Genomic DNA, 14,338 nt, shown 5'->3' with positions numbered 1-14,338 from the left:
CAACTGGAACAGCTTTAGACTTGTTACAGATGGATCACACAACAGGCAAGTCCCTTATTTCTAATAATCTTTTGTTATTGTTTTCAATAGTGTTTGCTTTTGTTTTGGGTGTACTAAAAATACGGCAACAAGCTCCGCCTACTGGCTTCAGCTCTTACAGTGGACTAGTTCCACGCCTGTTTGGTTTTGCTGCCCAGGCAGAGAGCAAGTGCGGCTGCGCTGAATTGCTGACGGAAGGAGGAGGCGGAACTCTGACGTGGTGGAGTGCCCACCCAGGGTAAGTAGGTGGTGGTCAATCGAGAAGCTCGTACGCGAGAAGGCCACAAGCCCCCGTTCCCGTGCAGCTCTTTACTTCCAACTTGTTTTTGAGAGATTGTTCGCAACAGACTCTGCAGCAATTTTCCTTTTCCGACGTCCCACCCTCTTCTGACGCAATTTTTTTTTTTTTTTTAACATTTTCAAGCGTCTTGCCTTCATCTGATGCAACTTCCGGTTTCCGAAAGGCGGGACGCATCAGAGAGGGACAGAGAGAGAGAGAGATCATCTGAGAACTTGTGGGGACAGGGCACCGGAAAAGGAAAGCTGCGGGATTGTTGGTGGGTGATTTCAGGTATGAGTTTGACGGGATGGATGGAGGGAGAGACCCAGTCGTGCACAGGGAGAAGGGGTGGGGGACATGTTGGACCGTGGACAGCGGAAGAGAGAGGGAGAGATGGCAAACCACGGGGAGAGAGGGGTGGGGGAGACTAGTCCCTTGGTTCGCTAATGCGTTTGAAGAGGGGTGCTCAGTGTGTGACCTGGTATCACTGTAGCAGCATAGTATATGTTATGAGCATGCTGTTATTGTTACTAAATTTCCAAACAGGGCAACTTTGGAAAAATAAAAAGCGTGAGAGTAAGCACTGACACATGCTAGTGCTCTAGTCGGAGGAGAGGGGAGGGGGAGGGGGAGGGTAGAGTCCTTCTCCAAAGATAGTCAGTGTGAAGCAACTGGTGTAATTCAAAGTCTGGTCTCCATAACTGGTATTTGCTCTCACTTCCACCCCCTTCATAGTTTGTCCTCTCCTCTAGTGTAGTGCTCATATTCCTTCATCGCCTTCACAGCATCCCATTTAGTCTCAACTGCACCTGCTTTTCCCATCATCTTGTCTTCAGGTCTCATTCTATTCACATTAACTGTTTGTCCCCCTTCCCTTTTCTTTGGAAGCTTAATGCGCTACTGCAGTGCTTATCAATCTTTTTGTGGCTGTGACCCCATGATTGAGGCCAGATAAAGCTGTGTGATCCCCGGGAGTTGGAGAATAATGATGCACCAATGCAGAGCCCACCTAGGTTGTGATCCTAAGTGTGGGTTTTGTGACCCCCATTCAGAGTCCTAACACAGTTTGGGAGGCTCAGCTGTACTGCTTGTTACATCACCTGTTCCTTTTTCTTCTGGTACTACATGAATGTTAGTCAGTTTGATATCCCGAGGGCTGTACTAGTCACAAGTTTCCAGAGAAGTGACAGAAGAATGTGTGTTGGGGAAGGGAGACAAAGCATCACAGGGTTGATTGGTCTGCCAGTGGTCTTTGGACCTTAAAAGGAAGATTGCTTTATTCCATAAGCAATATTTGTGAGAGGTTTTTGAAATTCTTAAATTGCTCAGAAGTCTTCATTTAGACAAAAATCACCAAAGCGAGTGAACATCATTTAATTTTCAGCACATACTCGCCAAAGATTTCCCAACAAGCTCATGTATTTGTCAACAAAGTTTTCACATATTTTAGAGATATTAGGTAAATTAAAAGTATAGATATAGAGAGGAATGCCTTTGTAAAACTCTGGTCAGTCAGGGTAAGTACACAGAAGTGATGCAGTCTACAGAGGATTGTTTTCATTTTTCAACATTTGAACAGCCTAGTGCAGTGGTTCCCAAACCTGATCCTGGAGGCATCCCAGCTAGTCTTGTTGTCTGGATATCCAAAATGAATATACATGAGAGAGATTCACATGCAGTGTCATTATGTGATTCTCCCTAAATGTGTGTGTTTGCTCTTTAAGTCAACTTCTTCACTGCTGGAAACATACTTTCTCCCCGTACGTGTCCCCTAAATACTCTGGAAGAAGGATGAGCGAGAGAGGATATGATAGACTCGTCTTGTGTACATTAATGTCTCGGATAGGAATGTTCATAAAAGTTGTACAATTGGACAGTATTCAGAACTGAAACCTTGACAACGTGCACTAGTACTCACATGTTTTGTACTTGTGTTAATTCAGTCTGTGGGTTTCAAAACATATTCACGTACAGTTTTATTTATGTATTTGGCCATTCTCTTGAACACAAAGTAAAACCATAAAGTGTTTCTGTCCTCCTCTTGTTCTGAGATGTAGTGATTAGTGTTAGAGCACAGCTCATTGAAAGGAAAATGTCCTAGATTTCAGGAAAACTTAGTTTGACCTGTTCTCAGGTAGCCAGATCATCCCCTTTCCTGTCATGGTGTCTGTGGTGCCTTTTAGAAAAGAGTTTATTATTTATTTATTTATTGCATTTGTACCCCACATTTTCCCACCTATTTGCAGGCTCAGTGTGGCATACAAGCACCTGTTATGGCATCGCCATTCCAGGAGATAGATATAATTGGTGTTACAAAAAGATTCTGGATGAATTGGTGAAGTGTTGTAATTAGTTATGGATTCCCATTGTAGGCCTTGTTGAAGAAATAGGTTTTCAAAGAGTTACGAAAGTTAGTTATGTAGTTGATCGTTTTCAAATCAGTTGGTAGTGCATTCCATAGCTGCGTACTCATGTAGGAGAAGCTGATCGCGTGTGATAGCTTGTATTTTAGTCTTTTGCAGTTGGGGAAGTGCAGATTAAGGAACTTGCGGGCTGATCTTTTAGCATTTCTGGGAGGCAAGTCCACGAGGTCTAGCATGTAGCTCGGGGCATCTCCTTGGATGATTTTATGAACAATCGTGCCGATCTTGAATGCGATACGCTCTTTGAGTGGGAGCCAGTGGAGTTTTTCTCGTAGAGGTTTCACACTTTCATATTTTGTTTTGCCAAATATGAGTCTGGCTGCAGTATTCTGGGCTGTTTGAAGTTTCTTTGCAGCCAGCCTATAGTGCGTTGCAGTAGTCCAGGTGACTTAGCACCATTGACTGTACTAGGGTACAGAAGATGGATCTAGGAAAGAAAGGTTTAACTCTTTTTAGTTTCCTTCCACATGGAGTGGAATATCTTTTTCGTTGTGTTCTTCACGTGGATGTCGAGTGTGAGATTTCGGTCTGTGGTCACTCCCAGAATTTTCAGATTGTTTGAGATTGGAAGAGATAGGTTTGGTGTGGATATGGTGGTGAAGTTGCTTGTGTTATGTTGTGAGGTGAGTATAAGGCATTGTGTTTTTTCTGCGTTAAGTTTTAGCTGGAATGCATCAGCCCAGGAGTGCATGATTTGGAGGCTTTGATTAATCTCGTTGGTGATTTCCCTTAAAACATGTTTGAACGGGATGTAGATCGTGACATCGTCTGCATATATGTAGGGGTTGAGTTTATGATTGGACAGTAACTTGGTCAGGGGCATCATCATTAGGTTGAAGAGGGTTGGTGAGAGGGGGGGATCCTTGGGGGACTCCACATTCCGGTGTCCATGGGGTTGAGATGTCCTCGTTCGCTATTACTTGGTACGATCTTGTGGTTAAGAATCCTCTGAACCAGTTGAGAACGTTACCTCCAATTCCAAAGTATTCAAGAATATTTAGTAATATTCCATGGTTGACCATATCGAAGGCACTGGACATGTCGAATTGTAGTAGGAGTATGTTATTGCCAGTTGCAATTGTTTTTTTGAATAAATTCATTAAAGTCACTAGTACAGTTTCAGTGCTGTGGTTCGAGCGGAATCCTGATTGTAATTCGTGTAGAATTGAGTATTTATTTAGGTAGTCCGTGGCCCTTCTTTCCTAAGATGAACATGGCACAAGGTGTGAAACGGCCTACTTCTTTCCCACTCCAGGTAACAAAGGCAGCCATTAATCCCACCTGGCAACACAACATAGGATAAGAGGCTGGGATGGAAGCAAAACAAGTGCAACTTATATTTGTAGAATATTCAATAGGACATAAAATTTGACTGCACTTAAGGATTAGAATTTGGCAATCGAGTATAAATTTACAGTGGCAATATTTTCACTCTCTGTTGTACTAGCATAACACTGGAAACATGTTTTGTATAGACTAAGAACCCTTCTAGGTACTTCTAAATAAAATTGTTTTAATTTAATAATTTATTTAAGCCTTTGTACTAGAATCTTCAAAAATCTTTCCCAGGTTACATAAGAACTGCCATACTGGGTCATACCAAGGTGGCCAATCTAGGTCACAGGTACCTGACAGGATCCCAGCAAGTAGATTCCATGCTGCTTACTCCCAGATATAAGTAGTAGATTTTCCCAAGTTTTCCTTAGTGATGTGTGGACTCTTTCTCCAGAAACTTGTTCAGACCTCATTTGAATTCAGCTATGTTAGTCACCTTAACCCCATCCTCGGACAACAGATTCCACAGCTTAATTATACATCACACATAGCCAGCAGAGATCTGACTGAGCTGCAGTCTTGAAGGGACACATTGTTCCTCCTGAAGGCGTAAAAATCGAAATCTGTGCTGTGACTTACACTTCCACATATTCTTCACCCTTCACCTCTGAATATCCTAGCTGTGGTTTTGCTCTTCTGTCACTCAACTTTTTTTTTTTTTTTAAGATTTTTATCTCCCTATCAAACGTATAAACGGCGAGTGACCGTACTCACTCGCAAATGCGCAGTAGAGACTTCCCTGTCTGTCCCGCCCCCGCGTCAATACGTGATGATGGGAGGGGCGGGACAGAGAGGGAAACTGCGCCGCCGAGGTTGCTACCCCTCCCCCTTCCACTCGGAGTTGCCGCCTCCGCCACCCCTCCACCCGGCCCGGGCCCTTTCTTCCCTTCTGAACTTACACATCCATTCGCCGAACGCAGCAACGCACATCAGCTGAGCTGCCCCTTCCTTTTCTGCCTGTGTCCCGCCCTTGCTGACGTTACGTCACAGGAGGGCGGGGCCACAGGCAGAGAAGGAAGGGCCCACGGCAGCTCAGCTGATGTGCCTTGCTGTGTTCGGCAAATGGATGTGAAAGTTCAGAAGCGAAGAGAGGGCCCGGGCCGGGTGGAGGGGTGGCAGCGGCGGCGGCGACTCCGAGGGGGGAGCGGTGGCGACCTCGCGGGGGGGGGGGGGGAAGGAAAACTCCAATACCAGCCCGTTTTTACGGGCTCAACAGCTAGTTTTAACTATAATGGGTTCCTGTCTTCTTTGGCTACCTTCAAATCATCTGAGATGATTACTGTTCTCATTAATGCTTGTCAATTTTCAGTTCTTGTCCTTCTAATGGATTTGTGTCATAAATATAATTTTTCATTTCATGTTCTCTGCTCATTTTTATAAGGTGCAGCACGGCTTCCAAAAGTACAACTGTTGTTTTTCCAGTTTTTACCCTTTTTGATTTGTCTGTCCTGTTTCAATAATTGACTTGCCAGACCTGCTGGGATAATGAGGTATATCTGTCTCCTTTTAGCAGAGGGAGACAAACGTCATGTCTAAAATGCCTTTCTAAGTCCAACTTTGGACATTTTGCTCAAAATGTCCAGAATCCAAATATCAAATATAGTCATTTTTGAAACAGCAACATTTTTTTTCTTCCAAAAATGGCCACTTGCTAGATGTTTTTGTGCTCTTTGAATTTGTGCTTTTGGTCCATTATTGGGGGGGAAAAAGTCCATGAAAAACGCAGAAAATCAAGCCATTGGGATGTAGGAGGAGCCAGGATTATTGGTAGACTGGCCACACAGACATCCCAGTAGAGCAGTGGTGCACCCTAGGGGGAACTGCAGTGGACTTCATATATAAGTTCTCAGGTACATATCTCACTACAAAAGCCTTTATGGCTGCAGGTGTCACTTATATATGGGTACAGTGGCTTTTTGGTGGGTTTTGGAGGGCTCCCCATATATTATAACCTGGATCCCCTTCTCAGTGTACTGTGCTGACCACTAGGCTGCTCTAATAAGACTGGCTATAATATCTGAGGCTGGTATGTACTGTTTCCTTCACATCTTTGGGGGGGGGGGGGGGGGGGGGGTGGAAGGGGATCAGTGACCACTGGGGGAGTAAAGGAGGGGGGTAATTTATTTATTCCTTCAGTGATCATCTGATCATTTAGGGTACGTTATTTGAGGCTTAGTCATTATTAAAACAGGTCTAGAACAAAATGTCTTAGTTTTAGTCCTGGACGGTTTTTTCATTATGACTGAAAAAATGTCCTAGGAACACCCAAATCCCACCCTTAATACAACCCCTTGAGATTTGGATGCACTGCAGACGAACAGTATAGCAAAAGTCTTGGAAAATGGGTTTTAAAAACACCAATTTGGATGTTTTGGTGAGAGATATCCAAATTCTGCTTTATGCCACTTTTTAAATGTTTTTCTCTTTTGAAAATTAGCCCCATAGTGAACCATCTTGTTCCCTATGTAGGTTGATGCGGCAGGGATAGTTGATTTGCTGTTTAATATCATATCTTCTTGGCTGGCCTTTTTTTTTTTTTTTTGTGGCCTTGGTGCCAGTCATTGTTCCTCTAATTTTTTCACAGCTGTGAGTGGATGTGGCCTGCCGTTGAGCACATAATTTTTGTAACTGGAACAAGTATGCCCAGTGTTTAAAAACGCTAGCTCCTCTTGGCCAATTTCCAGCTTTTCTTTTGTGGCAGTTTGAGAGAATTGTTCTAAGTGATTACAGGTTTATCATGATTCCTACCACCTTTTAGCACAGCTTTCTCAAAAACTATGGTGTGGGGACATTGCTAATATCAGTCTGATACCTTGAGGAGAATAGAAAAGAGTATAGAATTTCTTATGATTTTCCTGGACATGGCCATAGCATTTGATTCTGTAATTCTTAACCTGTCATTGAAGAGGTTGAATTTAGTAGGCATTGGGGTTGTGGTCTTATGGTGGTTCTCTTCTCACTTAGAGTGGAAACAGTAGATGTGATTTGGGAACCAAACCTCTAGTTGACATCTCCTGATAAAGAAGTGTCCTGCAAGGGTGTGCTTGATCTGCTGTGCTGTTTAACATTTACTTGCATTCATTATGTGAGATTATATAAGCACACAATGTTCAGTATAATTTATATGTGGACAATATTATGATTTGAACCTTTCATCATTAGATCTTACAAGTCTCAGCGATTTAATTGTTTCTGAGAACTTGCATCCTGATTGGGTGTCCATAACATTAAACTATTTAAAAAACCCAAAATCAAAACATAGGCTCTCTTTATTGTATGCGATGGCATTTGTGCCAAGGAAAAGTAGGGGATGACCAAATGACTTCCAGCCAGACAGATGGATCTCAAATGAAGTTTATTAACCAAGCAGGCAAAAGTAGAGGCTAACCAAATTCGAATCCATCACTGGAGATATAGTCCAACAGTCTTTTATCTCCAGTGGTGGATTCGTCTTTGGTCAGCCTCTACTTCTACCTGTTGTGATTCTTTGTTGTAGAGAGATCCCGTGCTTCGTTCTTTGTTTATTAAACAAGCACCATCTAAAAGGACCTGACACGGGACCGTGTTTTGGTGGATGAAACTACCTGCCTCGGGGGTCACAATCGCTGTTAAAACACTCAGGTAATCATTCCAAGAACCAGTACCAAATGGGAGCAACATCCCAGCATTTTTTCACTCATTGGATTGATGTGAACACTAGTTAGGCAGTTGATCTGAGCTGGATGTGCTTCTCATAATCTTGATGTGCAGCACTGTGTTCCGTTGCTTTTATTTGGTACTGGTTCTTAGAACGATTATCTGAGTGTTCAACAGTGATGATTGTGACCCCTGAAGCAGGCAGTTTCATCCACTGGAACACATTCCCGTGACTGGTTCTTTTAGGTGGTGCTTGTTTAATAAAACTATTTTTGATTTCCAGACAGACAGATTGATCTCATTTGGTCATGCCCCTACTTCTTCCTTGTGGTTTGGTCTACCATAGGGTTTTTTTCTGCCTGTGATGTCATTTGCCCCACCAGAGCTCAATAAAGGAGGAAATTGAGTACTTGGGAGTAATTGTGAACTGCTTCTTACCTTGAAATCCTCTTGTCAGTAGGATAGTATGCAAAAGATTTTTATAAGATGAATATTATGCTGTGACCCACTCTTTTAAACATAATAAAGCAGGGCCTAGGCTATGGCAATATAATCTTGCATGTTTTACCAGCTTCTACACTCAGAACTTCACAGTTGGTATAGAAAGTAGCTGCAAGGCTTGGTTTTAGGTATGTCTAGGTTTGACCATTTCGTCCCCAGCATTGATACAGCTTCACTAGTATTGATTGCTTGAGCCACATTCTGCCATGTTCTTTTCCAACATGTTTTTACTTTGACCTCTGTGCTAGAAAAAACAGCATATCAAATTTTAATTATAAACATTGAATATCGAATTAAATACAACATTCTGATGATGATCTTCAAGCTATCACATAACAGAAAGGTGGTATATCAATTTAATAAACATAAACATTCGTAATGGCAGACTGCTTAATTGTCCTCTTGACAGTGAATGTGATCAAATGTTCCCGTTGGGCAGGTTTATAAGGTGCTTATATGTTGCAATCATTATCTTTTTTGGTAAAAACCAATCTAGAAGGGGTTGAGCTTTCTCATGCTGTGTACCATAACTGTAGAATGCCTTTCCCAATCAGTTAGGGAGTGGTTTCTTCCTCCTTTCCTGGACTGCCACTTCTGTTCTTTGGTTTTGTGATTGACTTTGCAGAGGTTTTCTTTTTTTTTTTTTTTTTTTTTCTTCTCTTAAAACAATATCGAACAGAAAACTCACCTATTCAGGCAAGCCATCACTATTTTGTGAAATGGCGTTTGCTTTTTAGTTCATGCACAACTGTACCGGTTAGGCTTCTGTATGTGGAAGGTGGAATGCTATGTTAGTCCATAGAAACATTTATCCCACAGTGTACTTGCATATGTCCTTTTTGTATCACCTCATTTTCAGTTGTGACCTACTACTTGCAAATATCTGGTGATCTGGCATTAAATACTTCAAATACACAATTGTGCCATGGGGTAGCCTTGACCCTTCCTGTAAGCTGTTTATACTTTACTGCTGCCATAGTACCACCAGCCCACCTCCAGGGATGCAGGTTTGTTCTTTAAATTTGCTGTCCACATCTTTCTTTTCCTAGCTTAAATCTCTTTCTGTTTCTTACTGTCTCTTCTTCCTAGTTCTTCCCGTATTGCATTTCTTGCCTATTTTACTCTTCTAGCCTTCAACTTCCCGCATATTTCTCGTAATTTTGTCTCCATGCACACACCTCATCCATGCTTGCTTTCCTACTTCGCCCGCACGTCATCCATCCTCTTGCATCCATGTGCTATTCTAGTATCTACCCTTCTGCTTCTTTCCCTCGTCCTCAATATCTGTTCCCCTATCTCCTAACTTCAGCATCCTTGCCCCTGCCTCTTTTGCTCATCCCCTATTTTCTTTTCCTCTGAATATCTGCCTCCTGCTTTAAACCCCTGGAGAAAGAGGAAAGAAAAGAAAAATGTATTTGCTCTTATACTAAACTTGATGCAGACATTAAAAATTGCACTTTCTCAAAACTGGCATTTCAACCACTAAAACCTGACATTAAAATGTTTTATTTCTAACTTGTTTTTATTTTTGTATTGCTTTGGTCCTAGATTGTCTTCTATCTTTCCTCTTTTTGCTCTTATGTAAAATCTTTTTTTTTCCCTCCCCAGGGTCTCCCTTACACTTCTGTCTCCTTGTCTTTGTCCTTTACTTTTCTGCATCTAATATTGATATTTTCTCACTTTGGCTGTCTTCTCACTCACTCATGTATATACATACACACACAAAGTTCCAAAAGCATCCCCTGTGCCCACTCATATACAATGGCATCTCCTCTTTGATTTCACCCCATGTTTCCCTCACACACATCTCATGATATGCAGATTGTTCACATTCCTGTTCTCCTCTGTTTTTTTACTTGAGACCCACTTCCTAGTTCCCAGTTTCAGCTCTCTATGTCCCAACACCTTCCCACTTCTCCAACCCTCATTTGCTTTACTTTTGTCACCTCACCAGTCCCAGTCCTTTGCTGTCACCCATCTTCTCTCTGGCTTCTAGCCCCTTCTGTCTCTTATCTGTTATTCAGCTTTCCATTTCCCCCTTTTACTTCTTTCCCAGGAGATCCATGCTTTAACTGCTTCTGCTGTTGGTGCACTTTTAACACTCCAGTGTTCTTTGGAATGGAGATCAGAACTTCAGAGGCAGCAACAGCAAGCAAATATTCTGGAGAAGGGAATTATACAAGAGAACTACAACTCCATGTGTATGCAGTAGGGCAAGACCAGGACTGAATAACCTATTTGGTCTACGTAGGCTGATCTGGCAACTCCCCATCTCCATTCTCCAATAATTCAGTCTTTTTTTTTTTTTTTTTCCCCCCTTCCCACCCTGCCAGTGGTCCTTGATCCCTCTTACTCTAATCATCACAGTTCAAGACTCACTAGTAGCGAAGTTTTAGCAACTCTCCTAGACTTTCTATTCCCGGTGGGGGGGGGGGGGGGGGGGCCTGATAATACCAATGATCTGCTAACTCTCCTAAGTGGAGGCCTCACTTCTTTGACCTGTGATGGTTAGACTGGACCAGATGGGCCACTGGCTAAGAAAGTTCTACCTTGATCTACCTGTTCTGCATTGCTGTAGCATTTCTCTCTTCTGTTGGGGGCTCTGGTGGGACAGCTTGGTTATACTACCTACTAACTGTCTTTCCATATCATCAAGCAGATCAATCCATAGACTGGTGGGGTTGTGTCCATCTACCAGCAGGTGGAGATAGAGAGCAATCTTTTGCCTCTCTATACAGTGGGGGAAATAAGTATTTGATCCCTTGCTGATTTTGTAAGTTTGCCCACTGACAAAGACATGAGCAGCCCATAATTGAAGGGTAGGTTATTGGTAACAGTGAGAGATAGCACATCACAAATTAAATCCGGAAAATCACATTGTGGAAAGTATATGAATTTATTTGCATTCTGCAGAGGGAAATAAGTATTTGATCCCCCACCAACCAGTAAGAGATCTGGCCCCTACAGACCAGGTAGATGCTCCAAATCAACTCGTTACCTGCATGACAGACAGCTGTCGGCAATGGTCACCTGTATGAAAGACACCTGTCCACAGACTCAGTGAATCAGTCAGACTCTAACCTCTACAAAATGGCCAAGAGCAAGGAGCTGTCTAAGGATGTCAGGGACAAGATCATACACCTGCACAAGGCTGGAATGGGCTACAAAACCATCAGTAAGACGCTGGGCGAGAAGGAGACAACTGTTGGTGCCATAGTAAGAAAATGGAAGAAGTACAAAATGACTGTCAATCGACAAAGATCTGGGGCTCCACGCAAAATCTCACCTCGTGGGGTATCCTTGATCATGAGGAAGGTTAGAAATCAGCCTACAACTACAAGGGGGGAACTTGTCAATGATCTCAAGGCAGCTGGGACCACTGTCACCACGAAAACCATTGGTAACACATTACGACATAACGGATTGCAATCCTGCAGTGCCCGCAAGGTCCCCCTGCTCCGGAAGGCACATGTGACGGCCCGTCTGAAGTTTGCCAGTGAACACCTGGATGATGCCGAGAGTGATTGGGAGAAGGTGCTGTGGTCAGATGAGACAAAAATTGAGCTCTTTGGCATGAACTCAACTCGCCGTGTTTGGAGGAAGAGAAATGCTGCCTATGACCCAAAGAACACCGTCCCCACTGTCAAGCATGGAGGTGGAAATGTTATGTTTTGGGGGTGTTTCTCTGCTAAGGGCACAGGACTACTTCACCGCATCAATGGGAGAATGGATGGGGCCATGTACCGTACAATTCTGAGTGACAACCTCCTTCCCTCCGCCAGGGCCTTAAAAATGGGTCGTGGCTGGGTCTTCCAGCACGACAATGACCCACAACATACAGCCAAGGCAACAAAGGAGTGGCTCAGGAAGAAGCACATTAGGGTCATGGAGTGGCCTAGCCAGTCACCAGACCTTAATCCCATTGAAAACTTATGGAGGGAGCTGAAGCTGCGAGTTGCCAAGCGACAGCCCAGAACTCTTAATGATTTAGAGATGATCTGCAAAGAGGAGTGGACCAAAATTCCTCCTGACATGTGTGCAAACCTCATCATCAACTACAGAAGACGTCTGACCGCTGTGCTTGCCAACAAGGGTTTTGCCACCAAGTATTAGGTCTTGTTTGCCAGAGGGATTAAATACTTATTTCCCTCTGCAGAATGCAAATAAATTCATATACTTTCCACAATGTGATTTTCCGGATTTAATTTGTGATGTGCTATCTCTCACTGTTACCAATAACCTACCCTTCAATTATGGGCTGCTCATGTCTTTGTCAGTAGGCAAACTTACAAAATCAGCAAGGGATCAAATACTTATTTCCCCCACTGTATGTGGTCATGTGCTACCAGGAAATCCTCAGTATTCTCTCTATCTAGCAGGTGTGTGGTCACACGCAGCAGCTCTGGCTTGGTGTCCACGCCTATTTACTTAGGCTTTGTTGAGTACCTGGGGTTGAGGGCTCTTCGTGAGCAAGTGCAAACCTGGTGGTGCCAGATCCCTCCTTTTCTCCCCCCTCCCGCTGGCTCCGTTTAAAAAACAAAAAAAACAGTCTTGAAGCAGAAAAGATTTTACTTGCAGCTGCTCACTTGGACACCAATTCGTTGCAGCTCGGAGCAAGAAGCAGGTAATTTTACCTTTTCCTAGCGGGCAGGGGGTTCCCCAAACGTTTCCCTCGTGGATCATGGCGTTGGATGGTAAGGGCGCGAAAAAGCGTTCCCCGGACCATGATCGCGCGGCTAGTGGGGAGGTGCGGGGATCAGAGGCAGAGAAGCCCTTTTTGGGTGCCCTTCCGGACTTTGCTGATTTAGCCGGTTTTTCCTCCGCTGGGGCGTCGGCGGCCTTTCCCGCCTTAGGCGCCCATCCCCCAATGTCCGCCTTTCCGACGTCGGCTGCACATGCAGCTCGGACGGCCTCTGGTATGGCCGCCTTTGAGTTGGGCGGCGGTAAGAAGATGGCGAAGTTTAAGCGCCATGCTTCCCGCGCGGCTCCGCGGAGTGACGCGCCGACGCCATTTTTGATGCGCAGCGCTCCTCTCCCCCGCTCTGTTGAGTGGAGGTTGAGAGTTCCTCTAGGGCTGTGGCCCAGGTTGCAGAGGTGCACAAACGGGGGGTTTCTCTCCCAAGTTTATTTTGTTGCTGCATCAGGCCTTTCAACTGCAAAACGCTGCTCCTGCTCCCCTATCAGATATGGGGGAAGAGGCTTCCCTGATCAAGCGCCCTCAGGTGGACCTTCAGGTCTTGGGGGACTCTGTCTCCTCTAATGTAGATGAGGGCAGTGTTTCTGAATTCTCCCAAAGGTCCCTTGGGGATTCTTTGGAGGAGGCTGATCCTCGCCTTGATGGGGGAGATGACCCCTCTGCAGCACGGCTTTTTCACTCAGAGGAATTCCCTAACCTGTTAGTTCAGGCTATGAGCATCTTGAGTATTTCCTCACCGGAGGAAGGCCCTCCTTCAGCCTCGGCGGGTTCCGCTATTATGTTGGGAACCAAGCGCCCTTCCAGGACCTTCCACATCCGTGAAGCCATGAAAACTCTAATTTCGGCACAATGGGATTCTCCAGAGGCGAGCATCAAGGTAGCCAGGGCCATGACTCGTCTGTACCCTCTGCCAGAGGGTGAACAGGAGGCCTTGCGCTGGGCGGCAGTGGACTCTCTAATCACTGCTGTGACAAAAAAGACTGCTTTGCCGGTGGAAGGTGGCTCTGCCCTTTAGGATTCGCAGGACAGGAAATTGGAAGCGGCCTTAAAGTTAGCCTTTGAAGCGGCCGCCTTGAGTTTGCAGGCCTTGGTTTGCGGCTCCTATGTGGCCAGGGCATGCCTGACGGTGATGCAGTGGGCCTCCCCCTCGGATCCTTCCTTGAGGGCGGATTGGCCGGTCCTGGAGTCGGGCTTGGCTTACTTGGCAGACTTGCTGTATGATATTTTGAGAGCCTCGGCTAAAGGTACGTCTCTGACAGTCTCTGCGCGTCAATGGCTATGGCTTAAGCATTGGTTAGCTGACCATGCCTCCAAATCCCGCTTAGCCAAGTTGCCTTTTAAGGGCAAGCTGCTCTTCGGGGATGAGATGGACAAGATCGTGACGGATCTCGGCAGTTCTAAAGGCAAGAGGTTGCCGGAGGTCAAGGC

At 44.7% G+C, this 14,338-nt stretch overlaps 1 protein-coding gene across 2 annotated transcripts in view; it reads left to right on the top strand.

Annotated features, from left to right (window-relative positions):
• The first annotated feature begins 232 nt into the window (after positions 1-232).
• Positions 233-14,338, top strand: part of GPD2 (glycerol-3-phosphate dehydrogenase 2) — a 271,268-nt gene continuing 257,162 nt past the window's right edge. The window contains exon 1 of one of the 2 annotated variants that reach the window (XM_030208750.1): positions 233-277. The gene's annotated coding sequence lies outside the window, so the exon portion shown is untranslated. Of the gene's footprint in view, positions 278-526; positions 611-14,338 lie in introns of those variants that run through there. The other variant, XM_030208749.1, reaches the window with a different exon arrangement.

Source organism: Microcaecilia unicolor, chromosome 7 (assembly GCF_901765095.1).
Source record: "Microcaecilia unicolor chromosome 7, aMicUni1.1, whole genome shotgun sequence".
Lineage (NCBI taxonomy): Eukaryota > Metazoa > Chordata > Amphibia > Gymnophiona > Siphonopidae > Microcaecilia > Microcaecilia unicolor.
This window is presented reverse-complemented; position numbering and strand designations above follow the sequence as displayed.